This window comes from Arvicanthis niloticus, chromosome X (assembly GCF_011762505.2).
Source record: "Arvicanthis niloticus isolate mArvNil1 chromosome X, mArvNil1.pat.X, whole genome shotgun sequence".
NCBI lineage: Eukaryota > Metazoa > Chordata > Mammalia > Rodentia > Muridae > Arvicanthis > Arvicanthis niloticus.
Genome location: NC_047679.1, coordinates 15,752,447 through 15,776,225, shown reverse-complemented (window position 1 = coordinate 15,776,225; position 23,779 = coordinate 15,752,447). Strand labels below are relative to the sequence as shown.

General features: G+C 40.2%; 1 protein-coding gene and 1 pseudogene across 4 annotated transcripts in view; both read right to left on the bottom strand.

Annotated features, from left to right (window-relative positions):
• The window catches only part of Wnk3 (WNK lysine deficient protein kinase 3), a 141,746-nt gene extending 126,984 nt beyond the window's left edge, over positions 1-14,762 (bottom strand). For 2 of the 4 annotated variants that reach the window (XM_034486339.2, XM_034486340.2), the window contains exon 1: positions 14,541-14,762. The gene's annotated coding sequence lies outside the window, so the exon portion shown is untranslated. Of the gene's footprint in view, positions 1-13,841; positions 14,000-14,540 lie in introns of those variants that run through there. The other 2 variants (XM_076919054.1, XM_076919053.1) reach the window with 2 other exon arrangements.
• Positions 14,763-17,498: 2,736 nt separating this feature from the next.
• Positions 17,499-17,994, bottom strand: LOC117695264 (small ribosomal subunit protein eS12-like; annotated as a pseudogene).
• Positions 17,995-23,779: the final 5,785 nt, after the last annotated feature.

Below are 23,779 nucleotides of genomic sequence, written 5' to 3'. Positions count from 1 at the left end.
CTGAAAAGATATGCTGCAGTGAACAAGCTATCTCTTCTATATTTAGCAATATAGAAATGTGGCACAGCAAAAACATTTACACACACAGACACACACATACATACATGCACACACACACAAATCAGCCTTCAAATCTGGAGTTTCCTCAGGCCTATAAATTCACAGCTATATTGTATAGCCTAAATGTAACAATTTTCTTTCATAAAAGAAATTTTCTTTCATAAAATGTTAACATAGGCCGGCGGTGGTGGCGCACGCCTTTAATCCCAGCACTTGGGAGGCAGAGACAGGCGGATTTCTGAGTTCCAGGCCAGCCTGGTCTACATAGTGAGTTCCAGGACATCCATAACTATACAGAGAAACCCTGTCTCAAAAAAAAACAAAAAAAAATGTTAACATAGTAATCTAAGCCTAGGGATATATATAAAGGCAACTACAAAACACTTCTATGAAGACCCAAATTATAGACAGGGATTCATGAATTTGTATCCCACCTCTATTCCCTCATCACATATATTATATAAGCTTGAAGGGCTTGATTTAAAATTTCAAAAAAACTTTCCTAGGTAGTTTACCTTACTTAGTTCTATCCATGGGGGAAAAAGTCCAACCTGAATCTGGTACATTGTTGCACATCAGTAATCCCAAATACTCCAGAGAAAGATAATTTAAGCCCTGGAGTTAAGAAATAAATTTAGGGCTGGAGAGATGGCTCAGTGGTTAAGAGCACTGACTGCTCTTCCAGAGGTTCTGAGTTCAATTCCCAACAACCACATGGTGGCTCACAACCATCTGCAATTAGATCTGATGCCCTCTTCTGGTTTGCCTGAAGACAACTACAGTGTACTCATATATGTAAAATAAATAAATAAAATCTTTTAAAAAAAAGAAAGAAATTTAATATGACTCTCACCTCAAAACAAGATAAAAAGTAGTACTTTATCAATCAATGGATCAAAGGATTTCTTTAACCTTTATAATAACTGGAAGAAGTCATATTTAAACAGTAAAAATTGTCCATTAACAATATTATATCTATGTTTTCTGGATCGTAGAAGACCCGGAAAGGTTGCAAAGCACTGGTTGAGACCCACTGGTCTAAACCTTTACATGGGAGCTGGAGCCCTTGAATGACAAAGATAATAGCTATTTGCTTCACTCAGCAAATATGGTTAACACATTTTTTTCTTTTTAAAAATATCTGATTAATGAAACTGCTAATTGACCTACAATTTTATGTCTTTCTAATATGTTTTCATAACAATAACCATCAAGTACCAATGCACAGTCACTAAGTCAACATCTAAGAATAAAAGTACAAAACTCAGTCCTTGTTCTCAAACTTGCAATATAATTAGTAGTATTATTTGCCACATTTTTTATTCTATTAGCTTTTGGTTGTTTTGTTTTGTTTTTGTTTTTGTTTTGTTTTGTTTTCCAAGACAGAGTTTCTCTGTATAGCCCTGGCTGTCCTGGAACTCACTCTGTAGACCAGGCTGGCCTCGAACTCAGAAATCCACCTGCCTCTGCCTCCCAAGTCCTGGGATTAAAGGCGTGCACCACCACTGCCTGGCAGCTTGTCAGCTCATAGACTCTTACTCTGTAGCATTCAAATATTTTTGCTGTAAATATTTCATTACATGTGTATATATACATATATATACATACATTTGTAGCAGGCATACATATATGTATATACATTTTAAACTTTCATTGAAGTATTCTAATATATAAAATGAATAAATATAATTTTTATACAATGTTGCCAAATTGCTTCTTATGACCATTATACCAATTTAAACTTCCCCATACAATATGTATCTTTTGACTTACACTCCTGACAACAAAAAGTCTTATCAAATATTCCAATTTTTAATACTCCAATGGGATTTTAAAGGGTCTTAGTTTGTTTTCTTTTTATAAAGTACAGAGGATCAAACCCAGAGCCTTGCACATTAGCAAATACTCACAAAGCTACAGCTTCAGCCCTCAGTATGTTTTCAGTTAACATTTAACTTACAAGTGAGGTTAAGCCATCTTCCATATAAATAATGATTAACAAGCCAAGAATAAGCCAGGTCTAGGGCTGTAGCTCAACTGATGGAGTGCTTGCCTAGCAGACAGAAAGCCCTAGGTTTGATCCATAGCATCTCACAAACCAGGCACAGGACCTACAGCTGTAATCTCAGTACTCAAAAGGTACAGGCAGAAAAAATCTCAAGGAGATAAAAGCAAAAATTACAAACTAGACTACATGATTATTTAGAAGAGCCAGCAGAATTACTAAAAAAAATAAGAGGAAACAAGGAACTCAATAGAAATGCCAAGGTCAAAATTAATATTCTGACATATACATCAGTAATAATCATTAAAAATTATAATTTAAGGGGCTGGAGAGATGGCTCACCCACATAGTGGTTTACAACTATCTGTAAACCCAGTTGCAGTAAATCTAATGACCTCTTCTGTCCTCTGCTGCTACCAAGCATACACATGGTGCACAGATGTACATGCAGATGAAATACTCACACAAATAAAAATAACTTTAAAAAGAAAACATAATTTTAAAACAACTAGCTGGAGCTGGTATGGTGGTGCATACCTGTAATCTCAACATTCAGAAGGCTGAGTGAGACAAGATGATAATGAGTTCAAGCTCGGCTTCAGCTACATCGTGAGATAGAATCTCAATCCTGCTTCCCCACAAAGAAACAGAAAACACCCATCACATTCATAAGAGCAACAAAGCTATAAAATACTCATTTAAGAATATACCAGGGCCGCCGGATGGTGGTGGCGCATGCCTTTAATCCCAGCACTTGGGAGGCAGAGGCAGGCGGATTTCTGAGTTCAAGGCCAGCCTGGTCTACAGAGTGAGTTCCAGAACAGCCAGGGCTACACAGAGAAACCCTGTCTCGAAAAAACAAAAAAAACAAACAAACAAAAAAAAAAAACCAATGCTTTATGAAAAACAAGCTTAAGAAGAAATATGCAGCACCTATGTAAAGAAAACTGAAATTCTACTGAAACACATAAATAACATCAACATTGCTCAGAGGAAAGACCCACTACTGATATCTTGTTTTGTTTTGGGTTTTTGAGACAGAATCTCATGCAACCCAGGTTCATTATAGAACCAAGGATAACCTTGAATTCCTGAACCTTCCAGCTCCTTCTCCAAGCGCTCGGATTATAGGTATGTAACACCACACCCAACTCAATGTTTTCATTATTGTTTTTTCTATTTTGTGATACAGGGTCTTGTTATTCAACCCAGTCTGTTCTTGAACGCACAGCAACCTTCCTGTCTCAGTCTCCCCAAGTGCCAGGATTACAGGAATGCACGACCACACTTTCACAACCACCTTCCCTACCACCAGTTTATCAAAAAGTCAGAGTGAAACCAATCAAAATCCCAAACAAACAGGTTGATTCTCACAGGGCACACAAGGAAAATGAAAAATATCTTGAAGCAGAGGACATGTTAGCTCATTTCTAGGAGGCTAAGGCAAACAAACTGCCATGTGTTCCTGGCCACCTTGGGCTACAATAAGGCAGCACCAAATTCCCTCACCCTTAAAATTTTGAAATAAGACAATGAAAATTTTTTTTATCAAATATCAACATACAAAATAGCTATAATTACCTAAACAATATGGTTTCAGCACAGAAACAGACATACATTTTTAAAAGAAAACTAAGAAACCAGCACACTTGGGAATATACTCCACTGTAAGAATTTCAAATTTATGGAGAACAGACAGTATAATATATTGTGTCAGGATAAATGGCTATCTACTGTGGGAGGAGAGTTAAAGATTTACCCAAAGTAAATTTAATGTGGATTATAGAGCTAAATATAAAAGCAAAGCTACATCAATTACTAAAAGAAACTAAAAGAAACTCTGGCACAATGGGAAGAAAGGATTTCTTTAAAAACTAAAGAAAGGCTTCCTTTTTGTTTTTTTGTTTGTTTGTTTGTTTGTAACAAGGTCTCTCTATAATATAGTTCTGGCTTCTCCTCATCCAGAGTTCTGGGATTAAAGGTATGAGGCAGAGGAAGATGAAGCTCTAAATTTGAGGTCAGGTCAGTCTACAGAGTTCTAGGCCAGCCAGGGTTACACATTGAAACCCTGTCTCAAAAAAAAAGTAAGTAAGTAAGCAAGAAACAAGAAAAACGGCTGAAGAAATACATAACAATAAGGTACATATGCAAATAAATTTTATCAGTTACAACTTATTGAGAGTGTTTTAGAAACTCACCATGTGTTTCTAAATCCTCTTACACATGTTTCCATTCAATCATCACAAGAATCCTGAGATAAGTAAAACTGTTATTATTCTCTTACAAATTTAAAAGAAAAAAGAGGCTCAAAAAAATTAAGTGACATGTGGTGAACATGGCCCATGCTTGCAATCTCAGCACTTGCCTGCCTGGGCTGACTATAATGAGATCCTGTCAGAAAAAAATGTGGGTGCTCAAGCTACTCTGACAGCTGATACAAGAGGATCCTTTGAGTACCAGACTCGGGGCTGGCCTAGGCTCCTAGTCTCTTTTATTAAAAGATGGCTGAAGGGGAAGGTTGGGCTTGTGAGATGGCCCAGTAGCTAAAATAAGAGTGTATGAATACTGCTCTTATAAAGGATCTAACTTTGGTTCCCAAAACCCACACTCAGCAGTTCACAATTGCCTGTATCTCCAGGTAGGGGGAATCTGATGCCACTGACCTCTTGTTGTACCTGTGTTCACATACTAACACACACACACACACACACACACACACACACACACACACAGAGAGAGAGAGAGGGGGGGGGGGAGGGGAGGGAGGGAGGGAGAGAGAGACGCTTAAAAAATCTTTCTTAAAAAAAATCACAAGGAATGTAATTCAGAATGCTTGTTGAGCCCTGGGTTGGATCATCAGCACCTCATAAAGCCCAATGTGGTGATGCACACCCATAATCTCAGAACTCAGGAGATGGAAGACCAGAGGATCAGAAATTCAAAATTATAGTTAGCTACATAGCAAATCTGAGATCAGCCTGGGCTACACAAGATTATTTCAAAAGGCCAAAAGATTTAAAAGTAAACAGATATCAAGTAAATTGAAACTAAAATTGCACAGCTAGGGGGAAAAGCCAGGAGGTAGGAGAAAGGGACAGATCAGTACCAGAGAACATGCTCAGAATATGCCAGATCCTGAATTCTATCTCTAGCCCCACAAAAAAGCCAGAGTTACTCCTAATAAGGGGCCCCTTGTTATACACACTCATATAACTCTATATTGCATATATATGCTACAAAACTACATCACATTCTTTGGAAATAAAGTCATGCCAGGGATTGCTTGCATATACATTAGTAAAGAAGTCAACTGAAAGCCAAGCATATTGACATCACCCCTACAATCCCAGCACAATAGGAAGCTGAGGATTATAACTTTTAGGCTACAGGGGCTATGTTAAAATTTTTAAAAAAGGAAAAAACAAACTCAGTGAAAATAGACTTAATCCATAGTCATCTATCATTTACCCCAAAATTGGAATTGCATACGTCTAAAAAAGCAATTATATCTGCTATATAGTTTATATATATATATATATATATATATATATATATATATATATATATTTTTTTTTTTTTTTTTTTTTTTTTTTTTTTTTTTTTTTTTGGTTTTTCGAGACAGGGTTACTCTGTGTAGCCCTGGCTGTCCTGGAACTCACTCTGTAGACCAGGCTGGCCTTGAACTCAGAAATCCGCCTGCCTCTGCCTCCCAAGTGCTGGGATTAAAGGCATGGACCACCACCACCTGGCTTTATAATTGTTAATATTAGAAATCTATCTATCCAAATAATTTGAGCCAACTTCTTTGATTCTTTTTGTTGTTGGTGGTGGTGGCAGTGGTTGTTTTAGGTGTTTGTGAGGTTGGCTGGTTGGTTGGTTGATTGGTTTTAGACAACATCTTGCTATTTAAGCCCAGACTAGCCTAGAATGACCCATGTGACTGAGGCTGCCCTGGGACACAAACTAGATCTCCAAATCTCTGTTTCCACAGTGCTAGAGTTATAGGTATGCTCCACTGTGCCCAACTGTTTTTCTCTAGTTTTAAAAAATATTTCACCTTACACAATGTAGACCAGGCTGAACTTGACATTAAAGTACTCCTGCCTCACTTCTGAGTGCTAGGATTACAGGAATGTACCACTGAGTGTGACACATAATATTAGTTCAAAATAACACTGGAGAAATGGCTCAATAGTAAAATAATTATTTTACAAGTGTCAGGACTGAATTCAGATTAGCCAGCATCCATGTAAAAGCTGGGCATGGTGCTTACCTGTATTCCCAGCAACAGGAGTCAGGAGTCAGAGACAGGTAGATCCCAAGTGCTCACTGCTCAGCAATTTGGTGGGTTTCATGTTTAGCAAGAGATCCTGTTTCAAAAACTAAGATGGAGCACTACAGAGGAAGCCACCTGCTGCTAACATCTAACCTCCAGACACAGTGGCATGCATGAACTCATCTGCACATACATGAATAGCCCACAGAGATATATAAATAAATAAGTAGGCAAAAAAGCATCCCTATAGTTTCAACATAAGAATTTTTTGGCACATCATATGAGGTTTAATCATATAAAAGTCTTTATGGGATAGATGTGATAGCTCAATGAGTAAAGGTATTTGCTATACAAGCCTAATAATGACCTGAGTTCAATCCTAGAAAACTGACGTAAAGAAGCAGGGAACAAACTTCTTAAACTTGTCCTCTGACTTAAACACACACAGAGAGACACACAGACACACAGGCACACACACACACAGACACACACACACACACACAGAGAGAGGGGGGGAGGGGGAGAGAGAGAGAGACTAATAAATATAAATATAAAAGTCTCTATGACTCGTACAGAGCTTTGGCATACACAGACACAAAGTCTAATGCACAATCTTCACAGATGTAAAGTTTAAAAACTTTCAAGCAATTCACATGTAAAAGAAGGGAGGAGGTGGACATAAAATTTTACCACAAGTTGAGAATCTCTTGACATTTGATAGCTGCTAGGATAGGAAGTGTCAGCTTTTTTTTTTTTTTAATGGTGTGACATCTGGTAAGCTGACCACACTCCAGGGCAAGCCACACTCCCAACAGAAGTAGGGCAACACAGAATGAACTCCATGGGGAAAAGAAAGAAAACTCTGGATGGGGAGAGGGGTGAAAGTGGATGTGAGGAGTGGGGAGGGGGTAGAAAGACATCAGAGAATTCCATGTAAGAATTTTTTAAATTATCATTTTTAAAAGGTTCAGAGCTTTTTAAGAGTTAAGAGCACTAACTGTTCTTGTAGAGGGCCAAGATTTGGTTCCCAGCATCCATATGGCAGCTCACAATTCTAGAGTAACAAACACCCTCTTCTGGCCTCCACAGGCACCAGGCATGCAGAGAGTACACATATATTTATGCAAGAAAAATATTCATACAGATAAAATTTATAAGTTTTTTAAAAAAATGTTCAAGGAGGGCTGGATAGATGGCTCAGGAGTTAAAAGAGTACCGGCTGCTCGTCCAGAGGCACGGAGTTCAATTCCAAGCAACCACATGACAGCTTACAACTGTCTATAACTTCAGTTCCAGAGGAGCTGACGCCCTCACACAGACATTTTTGCAGGCAAAACACTAATGTACATAAAAATAAATAAATTTTTAAAAAACTATTAAAGGTCATCCTTGGTTACATAACTTTGAGGGCAGCCTGGGGGGGGGACGACGAATGAATGAAAGAGCAAATGGCATCAGCATAAAAGAAAAGCTATATAGCTAGACTTCATGATGCTTCAAGACATTAGTGCCAAAAAACCACACCATTAAAAGAGCAGGCAGGCTGAGCCAAGGGGATCAGAAATTCAAAACCTGCCCTGGGCTACACAGCAAGAGTGTCAAAAAAATAAAATAAAATAAAATAAAAATAAAAAACCCTAGCCGGGCAGTGGTGGCACACGCCTTTAATCCCAGCAGTTGGGAGGCAGAGGCAGGCGGATTTCTGAGTTCGAGGACAGCCTGGTCTACAGAGTGACTACACAGAGAAACCCTGTCTTGAAAAACCAAAAAATAAATAAATAAATAAATAAATAAATAAATAAATAAAATAAAATAAAATAAAATAAAAAATCAAAAACCCTTAATCAACCAAAGTCCAAAGACTGGGCTGTAATGTAACTCAGTAAACTAGTTATCTAGCATATAGGAAATCTTGCACCATGAAAAAGAAAATCACTCACAGAATGGAAGAATGCATTTGCAAAGGATATCAACTATCAGGATATAGTATCTAGAATGCAGTTCTTAAAAATCTTATAACTCAATAAAAAAAAGAGCCAAATTTTAAAATGAGTGAAGGTCTTTTAAGATCTAGAATTCTATGTAGACTAAGCTGGTCTTAAACTTGCAGTAAACTATCTTCCTCTACCTTCTCATCGCCTGTCTCAATAGCTCTGCTCAGATTAAAGGCATGTGCCACCACACCATACAAGACTGATGTTTTACCATAAATTAAAATAAAGTTCTAAAATCATCAAAAAACCTCCAATAATTCATTTTAAAAGACAAGCAAATTTAAACAGACAGTTCAAAATATTTCTTCAAAGAAGAAATATAAATAGACAAAGCAGAAGAGAAGATGCCCCACATCATTAGTCATTAGGAAAATGCAAATCAAAACAACAATGATACCACTTCACAGCCACCATGAGGCCATTATAAAAAAAAAAAAAGCAACAAGTTTTGGGAGGAGGTACAGAAATTGGAATTCATATATATTGGGTACGATAATGTATAATGATAATGTATAATAGTGGTGCTTCTGTAGAAAACAGTTGGTATCTGATCTAGTAATTTCTTTTCTACTTACATACCCAAAATAAGTTAAAATGGGTGTTTAAACAAAATCTTACTCATGAATATTTACAGCAGCACTACCCTCAAAAGTTTAAAGGTGGGAACATTCCAGATATTCATGAATTTGTGAATGGATATACCCATACAATAGTATATTACTCAACCATAGAACAAAATGAGAGATGCATAGAGGGTGAATCTCAAAAACACATTAAGTAAAAGAAGCTAGGCATTAAGGCTGAGGATATGGCTTGTGAGGGCCTGAATGTGGATCCCCAAAACCCAGGTAAAGCCAGATGATGTAATTCCAATATCCCTACATCAAGTTGGGAAGTGAAGACAGGAGAAATCCCAAATGAAATACCCTGTCTCAAACAAGATCAAAGGCAAAGACTAGTTTAGTTACCTTAGGTTGTCTTCTAACTTTTGTATGTATGGCACCAACACTCGCAAAAAATATATGCATGCACACACACACACACACACACACACACGGGGGGGGGGGGTATCATGGAAATATTTACCAGAAAAATGTCTAACGTAAGAGGTTTAGGGTTTGTCTTGTGATTAGAGACTGAGCAAAGCCATTGACACTGGCAAATAAGAGTCACTGGGTGTTAGAGGTAGGAGAATAGGAAGCAAACACTTAATGAGTAAGTACAGAGTTTCCTTTCAAGATGATGAAAACATTTTGGAATTAGATCCTCACCCCACATATAGGAAAGTTCCTTAATGCCAAAGGCATATACTTTAAAAATGGTTTAAAACCAGGCTTAGTGGCTCATACCTATAGTCCCAGCAATTCAGAAGACTGCAGTAGGAGGATCACAAATTCAAGGTCTTCCTTGGCTACAAAGTTAGTTCAAGGACAGCCTAGGCAACTTATTGAGACCTCTCTCAAAAAGAAAAGAGAGCTGAGGATATTGGTCAGTGGCAGACTGCTTTCAGGTCATCTGTAGAACCAATAGTTCAATCCCAAGTACCACACAAAATAAAATTATTAAAATCGTAAATTTGTTACTGGGTTTTATCACAAAAAACCCATGCTAAAACATGACAAAGATGTATTTCATTTCTTCTAAGACTTTTTAAAGGAGATGGAGTGAGGATATATAGGTTTCCCTACACCGAATGTTTAAGTAGCTGGCAGGAGAAGGTGAAAAGGAGGGGCTGAAGAGATGGCTCAGTGGTTAAGAGCACTGACTGCTTTCCCACAGGTCCTGAATTCAATTCCCAGCAACCACATGGTGGCTCACAACCATCTGTAATGGGATCTGATGTCCTCTTCTGGTGTGTCTGAAGACAGCTGCAGTGTACTCATATACATATATAATAAATAAAACTCACTATGTAGACCAGGCTGGCCTTGAACTCACAGAGCTTCTTTTTAAAAATGAGAAAGGTGCTGGGCAGTGGTGGCGCATGCCTTTAACCCCAGCACCTGGGAGGCAGAGACAGGCGGATTTCTGAGTTCGAGGCCAGCCTGGTCTACAGAGTGAGTTCCAGGACAGCCAGAGCTACACAGAGAAACCCTGTCTCAAAAAACAAACAAAAACAAAAAAACAACAAAAAAAAAATGAGAAAGGCAACCAGAAGAGAACAGTTTATATGGAAGGAAGGGAAGAGGAAAAAATGTTTCAGAAGGAATATATATCCCTGAAAGGAAGAGCATTAAAGGCTCATTTCTACAATAAGTCTCTCTCAACAGCTTCAACAGTTTACAAAAGTAATATCTCATGATAGTTACAGAACAACTATGAATATAGTACTCATATATGAAACCCAAAAATAAAAATTAAATTAAAATTAACATCAATTCTAATTTCAAATCAAATGCCTTTATATGTGTCCTTTACAGCTATCAAAGTTAGTTGTTGCCTAACAATATCACAAATTTTATATCTTGACTAAAAATGGGCAAGACACTCCCTTGTGAAAGAACCCTCCCGTTCAGCCAGGGGACCTAAGGATCTCTACAAATAGAGCTGGGCACTTAATACTAAATAAAAACAGAATTTTTTTTCTAGCACGCAATTCATCCTCACACAAAAACATGTACACAAAAAGTTTAAGGGTTTTTTTCTAAGATTTATTTATTGTGTATATAGCATTCTGCCTGCATATATGCTTGCTGGCCAGAAGAGGGCTCCAGATCTCATAGATGGCTGTGAGCCACCATGTGGTTGCTGGAAATTGAACTCAGGACCTCTGAAAGAGACAGTGTTCTTAATTGCTGAGCCATCTCTCCAGCCCTTAGGTTTTCCTTTTGAGAAAGGGCCTCATTATGAATCCCTGACTGTCCTGGAACTCACTATGTAGACCAGGCGGGCCTTGAACTCACAGAGCTTCATCTGTCTCCACCTTCTGAGTGCTGGGATTAAAGGCCACCATGCCCAACCCTAACTACTTTTAGTTCAGTTACATAAGAACTAGAAATTTATTACTACTAGATTATTTTTTGTTTGCTGTATCCCTACCTATTGTTTCTTGGCAGACTTTGGTCTTTTTAATTACTGTCTAAGCAATGGACAACTTAGTGAAAACAGAAACTTCTGCTTTATGAAGAACATCTTAAACCAATTTTACAAATATCTAATGCCCAAAACACTAAGAAATAATTACAGTAGTGAATGTAGACTTGTGATATAAGCATTGACTAGATCAAGCATTTTGTTTTGTTGTTCTTGTTAGTTTGCTTTGTTACTTTTGAGACATGGGTCTCACTAAATAACCCCTAGATGTAGACCAGACTGGCCTTGAACTCACAAACATCTGCCTGCCTCTGACTCCCAAGTGCTGAGATGAAAGTTATTATACCACCACATCAGACTTATCTTTGACCTTTATAATCCCTTTAAAATATGAAGACACATGAGGACGGTGTAAAAGTATGTGTAAAGTATGTAGACAATCTAATGAGGGGCACAGTGGAGAAGACAACAACAAGATAAAAGATTATACTCTTTTCAATTTCAAAGCAGAATGAAATGTTCTTAAATTTACATTTCCACGAACTCAGATGTATGTCAGCGAAACCTGTAAAAATAATCATGAAAAGTTAAAAATCCATAATCATTAATCTTGACCCAGAACAGAATGAAAACATCACAAGACCTCTTTACCAGAAGCTAAGTAACATATTCAGAGAACAAAATGTCCAAGTAATCTATTGTAATTTAAAGTTCCACCAGCTTCAGATGCAGCTCAAAGGTAAAGGGATAGCTTGCCTAGCATGTTCAAGGCCCTGAGTTGAGCCCTTATCAAACAAAGAAACAAATACATTAAAAGCAAGTGCCACTTTTCACAGAAAATAAACTCCAAAATAACTAAAAACACCAGGTTATCACTATTAAACACTCAAAATCTGATTTTGTACATTTTAGCTAACATTTAATACAAAGTATCTTTCCCTTGGGCTGTTCAGTTTAAATAAATTTTAAATTCAACAACCCAAAGAGTTACAGACTGTCTAAAACACCTCCAGCCATACACTAAGGTCTGTTTAAAAAGTTCTCTTTATATTAAAATTTAGAGGCAGAGGCACGCAGATTTCTCTGAGTTACAGGCCACCCTGGTCTACATAGCAAGTTTCAAGTCAGCCAGGGCTGCATAGTGATACCATGCCTCAAAAAAAAAAAAAAAAAAAAAAAAAAAGCCAAAACAAAACAGTACCCATGAAAAATGGATACAAAGCCTCCAAATACTGGGTGCAATAACTACTGCACAGATTTTCACAACTCAAGACTATTGATTGATCCATGCAACTGTCTCAGCAGTAACCCTTAAGGAATCACACCTGAAGGCTGAGGCAGAAGGATGGAAGGAAAATCAAGACCAACCTTGGCTACATAGTGAATTTCAGGCCACCCTTGGTTACAGGACGAAACCCTGTCTCAAAAAGAGAAAGAAAAGGAAAACAGACAGAAGAGCAAACTCGAACCTCATTTTTACAGTATATCGATTGGCAAGATATAGAAAGACACACTGGGGGTTTCCCATACACATCCCTATATATATATACACGGCTCTTAACTAAACAAAATCTCTTTGAATATAGCGAAACCACCTCGTGACTTTTCTCCTACCCCTATCATCCCCTCCCCTCCCCATTCCCAGCAAGTCAGTCACAGAGCACACACCACACCTCTCAATTCCTTTGCACCTAACACAATTTACACAATCAGTCTGCTATATCCCTCACCCAGATTTCAGTCCTATCGACCCTCCTACATCAAATGAACCTCTAAATTAAGCCTATTCTTTTCCCCCACTCCATTCCCATCAATATAACACATCCAAACCTTGTTGAACATCCCACACCCAAAGCGATTCTTTTAGTAGCACCAATCTCACTTAAATGATCTCCAGGTCCCTTTGTCAACCATCTCCTGTATCCTCACCTTCCCTGTCTCTTGGTCTTCCATCAACTGCCAAAGTTGCCACCCTCCCCAACAGAAACAAAAAAGGAGAAACGCACCTTAACCTCCGATCTGTCCTTCCCCACTTCCCTCCCCCCCCTTAATATCTCTCTCCGTATTCCGTCACTTCGACTCCAGCTCTTACAACCCCAAGACCTGAGTCCGGCCTCGTCCAGTACCTTTGGGTGCCCGCACGCACCATGCCTTGGTCAAGCAGCTCCCCCTCAAAACACACACACACACACACACACACACACACACACACACTGGGGCGCTTACTCTGAACAGACTGTTGGCCGCCGCTGCCTCTTTCCATTCATCCTGGGCCCATTCATCGCTCAGCCCGATCCTGGACACGCCCCCCGGCCTCCTCCCTCTCGCAGGGTCCCGGGCTGGCCGGGACCCTCACCTCACTTGAGACTCTGACCGCTAGGGAACGACTCTATTCAGTTCTCCCTCGCTGTCTCGCAAGCCTTCTCCAGCCCCCCGATCGGCTACAGCGTAGACTAGACACATACACATATACCTCCTCCTCTAACGCCTCCTCCGATGCTTCTTACTCCCCTCCTCAGTGTCTGGAGCTCGTCTCCGAGTCCTGTGCGCGTGCGCGCGTCTCCCCGCGAGCCCACCGAGCCAGCAACCGCGGTTCGGGGAAGAGCGGGCGGGGTTAGGGGGAGCAGGGTGCGAGCTCAAGCTCGCGCTCGCCCCGCAGCTGACTGAGCGCACGCGTACTGAAGCCAGAGGATTCTGATGGACTGGAGAGGGGCGGGGAAGGGAGGGGAAGGGAGGGCGAGAGGGGGAGGGGCGGAGAAAGCCAACTGAGCAGCCCAAACTCGGAACAGCCCCCTAGCAGAGCGAGGTGCCCAGAGACTGGCCAGCTTGCGCCTGCGCACACCTTCCCCGAACTCAGCGCAGTGAGGTGGATGCGCGTCGAGGAGAGACTTCTCTCCCTAGCACAGAGAAAGAAAAAAAAAAAAAAAAAAAAAGAACCAATCTCAGCGAGGAGCCCCGCAAGACACTGCTTGTGTGTTCTGAAGCACTCGTCCTCCTCGCGGCTGCTTTACCTTTTTCCCCCCTCAAAAACAAAGAAGTAAATAAATAAAAAGAGGTCCAAGCACACACGCCACTTCCTTGCCACTTTCACCTCATCGTAAACCGTTAAATGACCCAGCTCTGTGGCTATGTGGTACCCAGCGGTACCCTTCGCCCACCACCCCTTACTCACTTTTGCTAGGTCCCGGTTTATCTCGCGAGACCCATACCTGCCGGCTTTGGGATTAGAAGTCGAAGCACAGATTTACAAATACCTGTCTCCGGGTTATGTTGAGAGGGCGATGGCCATGGCATATACCACCGCCGCCCCCCCGCCCCCAGGACCTCAATGCGCGCGGGGGAGGGGGGGGCAACAACCAAAGAAGGGATGGGAGAGGGAGCTAACCGATTTTTGACGGCCTGTAACCGCTAGGCCTAGGCACGTGGCCTGTGCCTCGCAAGCGGGTGCAGTGTACCCTGGGAATTGTAGTTTTTGTTCCCACCTCTCTTCCACTCACCACCCCCCCCCAACTATACATAGGCCTCAGACACAGAAAGGGGGGATTATCGACGCCATTTTGTGGGGAACAATGGCCAATGGCCCCAGTGAGAATGGGTGGGGGAGGGCGTAATGGTTTAAGGGTTCAGTTAACCTCCACTGGCCCCTCGGTATCATAGCAACCCCTTCAGAAGCCTGGCCCCGCCCCCTTGCTACTCTGCCGGGCTTCTGGACTGCTAGCAAGGGAAAAATGCCACTTTCTCCCGGAGGCTAGCCCAATCACCCATTACCCAACTCTCTGAAAACTCCTAGTTCCTCAAATTAATAAATGCTGCCTTCTTCAAGCTTTCACTACATACGAGCCTCAGCTCAGTGGCTTTAAGAACTGCTTCATATGCTGTATGAGGCATGGTGAGGAACTGTTTTTTTTTTTTTTTTAGTATGTAACAAAGGAGGAAACTGAGGCTCAAGGAGGAGAAAACAGACATGACTTGCTGAAGGATGGCCAAACACCAGTCAATAGTTTCAAAGATTAGCAAGTTATTTCAAGCCTTATTCTGTCCATTACTCCTATGAGATGATAAGTAGAAACTGTGGCCACCTCTTGAAGTTCTCCATGTTGACTGTTTCTACTACTACCACACACCTGTCTTCAAAGACCTGGCTCACTTGGGGCTCTGCCTCTGCACCTTCTCTGAGCCCGAGGATACAATCAACACAGAACAATACTTAGGAACGTTAGCCCTTCAACCCACTCTGATGCAAACAATTCTAGGTAGGCTCCCTTCGACTACCAAATACTTGTTCGGTAATTATTAAGCAGTGCATCACACAAACGCATACAGCTTTAGAAATCTGAAAATCAGATGAATCTGTTCTCATCCAAGTATAGATCTTTCTCAGTAGAAAAATATTTTTAAAGTTTTGTAAAAAAATTTTTATTCAGTTCCTTTTTACAAGTTATTTCGAAGATTTTTTTTTTATGTGTGTGAGTGTTTTACTTGAATGTATGTATGTGTACCGCGTGTATGTCTGGTGCTCACAGAGGTCAGAAGAGGGTACTGAGTTACCTGAAACTGGAGTTACAAATAGTTGTAAGCTGCTGTGTGCGTACTGGAACCCAAACCCAGGTCCTCCGCAAGAGCACAAGGGCTCTTCACTGCTGAGCCATCTCTTCCTAAGTAGACTTAGGATTGATATGTGCTATCCAGAAGTAAGCACAAATGCCATCATAGGCAGAAATGAGAGTAAGCAATTATAGCTATCACCACTATATGTTAAAGCATTCCCTTCCTAGCCACTGGTTTCCACTGTCAAGTGCCAATTGTGATATTCCCTTTTATCTACCAGAAAATTTGAGTCATTATTAACTACTTCGTCCACCAGAAAATTTGAGTCATTATTAACCACTTCATCCACCAGAAAATTTGAGTCATTATTAACCACTTCATCCACCAGAAAATTTGAATCATTATTAACCACTTCATCCACCAGAAAATCTGAGTCATTACTAGCCACTTCTAATTTAACTTTATAATATCCCATAAAAATATCCACTAACCTAGTTATGTTTGGAAGCACTACTGCCGAGAAACCACAAAGTTTTCACTGGAATCCTTTTTGGTGTTCCCCCACACACACCGGGGGCGGGGAGAGAGAGTGTTTGAAACAAAAGTCTTGTGTAGCGCAGGCTGACCTTGCGCTCACTATGTATCCATGAATAACCTTCATCAAGTTCCTGATCCCAAGGCTGAGATTACAAAATGTACCACCACACCTACCTGAATCAGTTTTAGATGCCAACATCCCAAAGCAATTCCTATTATTATTAGTTCTCCTGCTTGGCCACATTCTCTCTTGAGATATCACAAAATAGACTATGGGAGAGGTAGAGAAAAATATATGGAATATATCTCAAAATAATATTGAGCCACATATGCTTTCTATTTAATGTTACTATCCTGATAAAGAGTATGAAATGTATTTCTTATCCAGTCACCCACTACTCAAGGCAGCAAATCTAAGGGCATGAATTTCTGGATGACATTTTCTCTAAACAAGCCTTAAAATTGGGAAGACTCTCACCAAGATCGTCTAGGGACTATATTAATGCCCACCTTCCTCCCAGTGCAAAATGGCAGCTCCCTTTGGCTTAGTGACTTACTTAGAAACATGTAACCGTGCAGTGCCCCTACTCTTGCTATATATATCTGTTCTTTTCTTCAAAGATACAGTGTTTCCACATGTGCCCAAGGCAAATGTCAGGGGGCAAATTGTTTTGGCATCTGACTCCTGGACAGTATAAATGTAAATAAGCCCACCTTGCTTCTCTGTAACTGTGAAGTGTCACAAAGCTAAACTCCTCTAGAAAGTATACAAGGAGCAGAACCCCAAAGCCAGAACGGTGGTTGCTGAAACAACTGCCCATTCTCTTCAATAAATCAGGCTCTGGGGTCTATTTTCATCCACATCACCACATAAGCAACTCATTCTTAGGGAAAATCTCTCATGTAGCAGATATAAATCACAGTCTACCCACTCAGGTGTATAATAATAACAACTAGCAATTAAATAGTGTTTCCTGTGTGCTTTATTTGAATCCACTGAATCATAAGCATCAGTCTTTCTTTTTTGAACCAAAATTTTATGTATTCATCTCTCGAATTTGAAGTACTCTCCAATGGCATCCTTGGCCTGAGATTCTTTGCCACAGTCCTTAACTACTACACAACTGCAACCAACCACTTTCCGTGGCCTGCCCTCTCAATCAATTCTACAAAGGCCTACCCCTTGCCCCTAATTTCTTGTTGTCATCAATCTTTTTTTTTTTTTTTTTTTTTTTTGGTTTTTCGAGACAGGGTTTCTCTGTATAGCCCTGGCTGTCCTAGAACTCACTCTGTAGAACAGGCTGGCCTCGAACTCAGAAATCCGCCTGTCTCTGCCTCCCAAGTGCTGGATTAAAGGCATGCATCACCACCGCCCGGCTGTTGTCATCTATCTTAATCAGGTTGATTTGGTGCTCTTCACAAAGTGTCTTCATCAGCATGGCATACACAGGCTTATCACAGTTGGACGCAAGCACACAGAGATGGGATAGAGCAGTGTTGACAGTCATTACACCTCCAACAACTATGCCTTCCTCAGCCATGGCAGTGGATTATGAGTCATGATGAATCTTGAATAAACCTGAGCCTCGCCTTTGCACAACTCGGCAGTAGCAGGGGAAAAGTATAAGTATCATTCTTAATATCATTTTTCACATTTGTAAACCACAGCACACAGATGTTAAATACCTTGCCCAAGAAAACTCATCAAGTAAGTAGCAGGGCTAGAATTTGAACCTGTGCTTTTAGATATTTTGTTCCTTTTGAGGGGAGTGATAGGTGAAACAGTCTCATGTAGTCCAGGCTGGTCTAGAAGGCACTCTGTGAAACTTTGTATGAGGTGATCTGCATGTTACATGGTATCATTTAGCCCCTCTACAATGCATATGTTTTTATACTGAGCACGGAACCTGGACCTTCTATTTCAGTGGGAGAACGCTTCTGGTATATCTCTATTTGCTTTGAGGGTTGTTATTTGGTTTGCTGGGGGTTTTTTTTGTTTTGTTTTGTTTTTTTTTGTTTGTTTTTTTTTTTTTTTTGAGGCAGATTCTCAGGCTGGCCCTGAACTCTCTATATAGCCAAATGTGGTCTTGAACTCTGATTCTCCTGCCACCACCTCCAAGTGCTGAGATTACCAGGCATATGCCTCCACACCTGGCTCTGTGGGCAATCTTCAGCCCGTTGTTTGGAATATTTTTCTCTACTTAACCTTTTCTCACCTGCAGATAGAATAGAAATGCACACTTCTATACTTCATTCTAGATGTATAGAATAAGAGACAGACAGACATCGAGAGACAGAGAGACAGTGACAGAGAGAGAGAGAGACACAGAGAGAGAGAGACAGAGAGAGACAGAGAGAGACAGAGAGAGAGAGAGAGAGAGAGAGAGAGAGAGAGAGAGAGAAAGATTGATTCTGCTCTAAACCCTCTAATCCACCTCAGTCACATTGTTCACATCGTTGTCTTTTTGCTGTGGGAGACTCCTATGTAATAGTTTGTTCAATAACATCTCCAATCTTTGCAAGAAGATGCTAGCAGCACTCACATACTCTTGCACACGTGCACACACATGACAATCAAAAAATGCAGGTATTTCTAAATATCTCCGAGGCATGGGCTGGTGGTGAGAAAATATGTCATGGTTGAGAAATCACTGGGACTTTGATTGTTGTTTTGCTGTTGTGATTCTGGGGGCAAACCCAGGGCCCCACAGACAAATACGCCATCAATGAACGAGCTCTTTGTTCCAGCTGATCACCATTTTTCTTTAGGTTGGTTTTCTATGCTTCATACCACTCATAAACTGTATAGTAAGATGTGTTTAAGGAGACAGAACACAAGCTATGAGGCCAAAGGTAAGAATCAAGAAGCACTGGTGGCGCATGCCTTTAATCCCAGCACTTGGGAGGCAGAGGTAGGTGGATTTCTGAGTTCAAGGCCAGCCTGGTCTACAGAGTGAGTCCTAGGACAGACAGGACTACACAGAGAAACCCTGTCTCGAAAAACAAAAAAGAATCAAGAAACACATCTTTCTACTTGCCAGTTTAGACTTTAAACTGGATAGAACCATTCATTTTAGACTCATTGTGGCTCAAATATACTCTAACTCCTTGTACTGGGATAAGATCTGGAGATTTTACTGTTCCTCCATTGCTGTATTTTTCTCAGAGATTACAACCGTCACTTAATGTCATCCGGTGGCCTGTCATAAGTCCACGCACACACAATATGATGGAAACCAGTACCTCCATTTACTATCTGGGGCCAGTAGTGGATGCCTCTTGAAACTCCATGAAGGTCTGGAAGTGGGCAAAGATGATGAAAAGGGACCCAATTAGATCTCTTCTAGTTAGTGAATTATCTACCAGTTTGTAGATCTTGCCATTTGACACATCTTGGGGTGGAGATGTAACTATTGGGGTAACCTTCTACTTCATCTCTGTGGTAGAGAACGAGCCTAGCATGTTTGAGGCCCTAAACTCAGATCCTATCCCCAGGAGTATGGGGGAAGAAGCTAAGTCTCTCTGCTTCCTGAGAATTGCTTCCCAAGGAAAAACCAAAATGTCAGTGATGGAAGACATCTTTCCAACAGCAACAGATTTGGAAATGCAGACTATCCACTAGGCCCTCTGGATGATAATTGAGAAAGATAGATGATGCTTGGATATATTCAGGGCCTTAATTTTCCCATGGGGGGAAAAGACTCATTTATTAATAGTAAAAACTTGATATTGTAAATTTCATTAAATATTTATTATATTGTGGTATATTACATTGTGAAATCCAATATGTAAAGCCGCATTGGATAGACAATCCATTGTTTCCAATCTCCTTCCCCTATGTTCACCTCTCGCACAGGCTTCTCAATAATTCCCACTCATTGGGAAACGGGCTGTATTCTCAAGCCATCACCAATTGGACCAGAGTAGATAGCTGTGTTAATTAGTTTCTTATTCCTAAGAATTCATATGGGAAAGAATGTGGAGGACAGATAACTGTAGCACTGAGCTACACTCCCATGCCTCAGCTGCTTTTTAAAACAAGGATTTAAACAAATAATCACAGCCAATTAACTAAAGTACATCCCAGCCTTGAATCAGATTTTAGTAATGGGAGGTCAGTTTCTCTTTGGAGGTTTCTTTTCTACATAAGGTAAACTCTAGGTACTTATTCATTCCAAGTTAGTGAGTCTTATTTATAAGCTATAAACTCTAGGCAGTGTTTATTTTAAAAACTGGTGAGAAAATCTACTGAGTCTAGTAACACAGCTGCTTCTTTTGCCTTCTGCCACTGGTCCTGCATAATAAAATAGCTTGGATTACTTAAATGAAGAGTTATCATCTGCTGTAGATTCTCAAAACAACACTGTGCCTGGTAAGCTCAGTCTTTGGTTGTTAAGCCTTAGAGCCATCTTTTAGGCTCCAGGGTTGAGCCTATTATAAAAGTATTCCAGATTCTTGCTGTCTCTGGGGTAGTTTCTCTTTGGGGGGAGGGGGATACCAGTGTCCTTTCCTTTATTCCAACAGATTTCCAAAACATTACATCTATAGAAGAGGTGGTGTTCTTTGCCACTTAATTCGAAACAGTCCCTTGCCATCTCAGGCAAATTCATCTACTACTTTCCCAACAGTACCATAAATAAAAATATAAACACAAGAGGGGAGAGGAGAAGAGAGATCCTGCAATTTTTGGCCAAGACAGTCTTTCTGTCCTCTACATAACTAAGGGAACTGGCTACATTATTTTTCTGAATCAAAAGTCTACAGTGAGTCACAATCTTCATTTCTAGACTTCAAAGTCATTAAGACTTTTAAAATTCCACTCTACTAGGCATGACGTAAGATGTCAAAGAACAAACAAACAAACAAACAAAAGTATTTGGGTCATCGGGATACTGACTGTCCCTAAATTGCTTTAATAACATATTGTGAGGACTATCTTAACGTGAGTCCATCTGCCCAGACCTTATACCTAAATATGGTAATGTGAGCAGAAACTCGTGAAAGAAGCAGCTGTAACTGCAGAGCCTGATTGATTGACTGATTAGAACTGCAGAGGACTGTGGAGAGATTAGAATGGGAAAGCTGCAGCTCCAGAGGTTAATTACCTTATCTCGGGGGCTAGCTTTAGGCCCCAGAACAGCCATTGCTTGCCTCAGTTCTGTGTTGGAACTAACATCCTGTGACTAAATGACAAAAAATCTTTTGGAACCTATTTCCTTAGTAGACCACCAGCTCCCACAAACCCAAACGCTAAAAAAAAATATCAGACAGAATCTCGGGCCATAGAGAAGCTTCCCCTATGTTGCTGTAACTGCTTCTCAGATGTACCAGTCAATGGATTTTAAGCTTGCCTTGATTTATGACTGTCTTTGGACTTTAAAACTATAGAACTCCATAAAAATGCTTCCACATTGGAACACAGAATTTTGGATAACCTAAATCTGTGTTCCTGGGCCTTCAGTTACTCAAAATGGTTCCAGAATAATCTTTCCTTATGGGAATACAATTTAACTGAGAACAGAGGTCAATAATCAACATGTGTGTTAGGGCTAAAATCTCTTTTTCTAGTCTTTTTCATTGTGAGCCTCGTCTTTAACAACTGTGCCATCACTCCAGCCCTCTTCTTTCAATCTTTAAGATGCTAAAGTTATACTATGCCCTCTCTATATCCATAGATAGATATACACTCTCTCTCCTATACCCTAGAGAGTTAATCTTTGGTTCCTCTGTCTTTTAGGATACCTTATAAAGTTTAGCTCTTCGTATCTGCCTGAAAACAACTTACTTTACAAGGTTTAGGCACTAGTTCATGGAGCTCATCAAAAACAGACAATTCAGGGACTGGAAAGATGGCTCGGAGGTGAAGAGCACTGGGTTGGAGTTCCAGCACCCACATGGTAGCTCACAACCTATTCCAAGGGGGATTTTATAGCCTCTTATAGCCTCCACAGGAACCAGAAACACATATAGTCTACACACATATATGCAGGCAAAACACTTGTACACATAAAATATAAATAAATATTTTTTTTCAAGAAATAGACAATAGAGATAGCAATCAAGAATGTGGTCTTTGAGACCTTTAGCCCCAGCCTTTAGTCCCAGCACTCAGGAAGCAGAGGCAAGTGGATCTCTGAGTTCAAGACCAGCCTGGTCTACAGTTTGAGTTCCAGGATAGCCAGGACTACACAGAGAAACTGTGTCTCAAAAGAACAAAATAACAACAATAAAAATATGGTCTCTGCTGTTAGGTTTATCAACTACCATGGGTGATGGCTAAATTATTTAACATTTTAAGGCTTAGCCCCACAAAGCGTTATGCTGGAAACATGGGTCAGTGGTAGATTAGCAGCATGTTAACATGATTGACTTGATTAACAGCATGTTCAATGTTCTGAATTATCTCCAGGAACAACTATAAATAAAATAAATGGAAGAAGAAAAGGACCATAAATCACATCCGTTTAATTTGAAAATTAAATGAGATATAAAGCCGGGCGGTGGTGGCTCATGCCTTTAATCCCAGGACTTGGGAGGCAGAGGCAGGCAGATTTCTGAGTTCGAGGCCAGCCTGGTCTACAGACTGAGTTCCAGGATAGCCAGGGCTACACAGAGAAACCCTGTCTCGAAAAAACCAAAAAAAAAAAAAAAAAAAAAAAAAAAAGCATATAGAACATTTATTAGCAGGAGTGGGAGAGAGGAGTGGAGAGTGAATATATATCTGTATGTATCCTCATGAAACCTATTTATTAACATATGCAATAAAAACTTTTTAAAAAGATCATGAGTCCACCTCTGAGATTAAGCATGTTACCATATTTCTATAATTTCTAGAACATTTAGCTACATTCTTACCATTCAATGGGCCATGTAGGCAATTAATAGTTGTTGGAGGTGGGCAGGGCCTTGATGTCCAACCCTTCTGTAAGAATCTATATAGACAGTTGATGGTTACTGGTTTGGGGAAGACATTTTCTTTCAGTAGTGTAGCCTGTTGTAAAGGTAGCCATAGTCCTGTAAATCATTTCTTACTCGTGCTCATGTAAGAAACCCAGTGGGTCACCAAACACAAAAACAACAACAAAGCAAAACAACAACAAAAAAAAGAAAAGAAAGACATGAAAGTTGGGAAGCAGAAGGGAATCATCAGGGACAGGAGAGACTGAGTATGATGAAAATACATTATACACATGTATGGAAATGTTATTAATCCCATTATTATGCATAATAAATATAAGCAATAAAAACCTTTTTAAAAGACTACTAACCCATCACTGAGATGGGTTACTATATTTACTATATAGTAAATATAGCATGTTACTATAT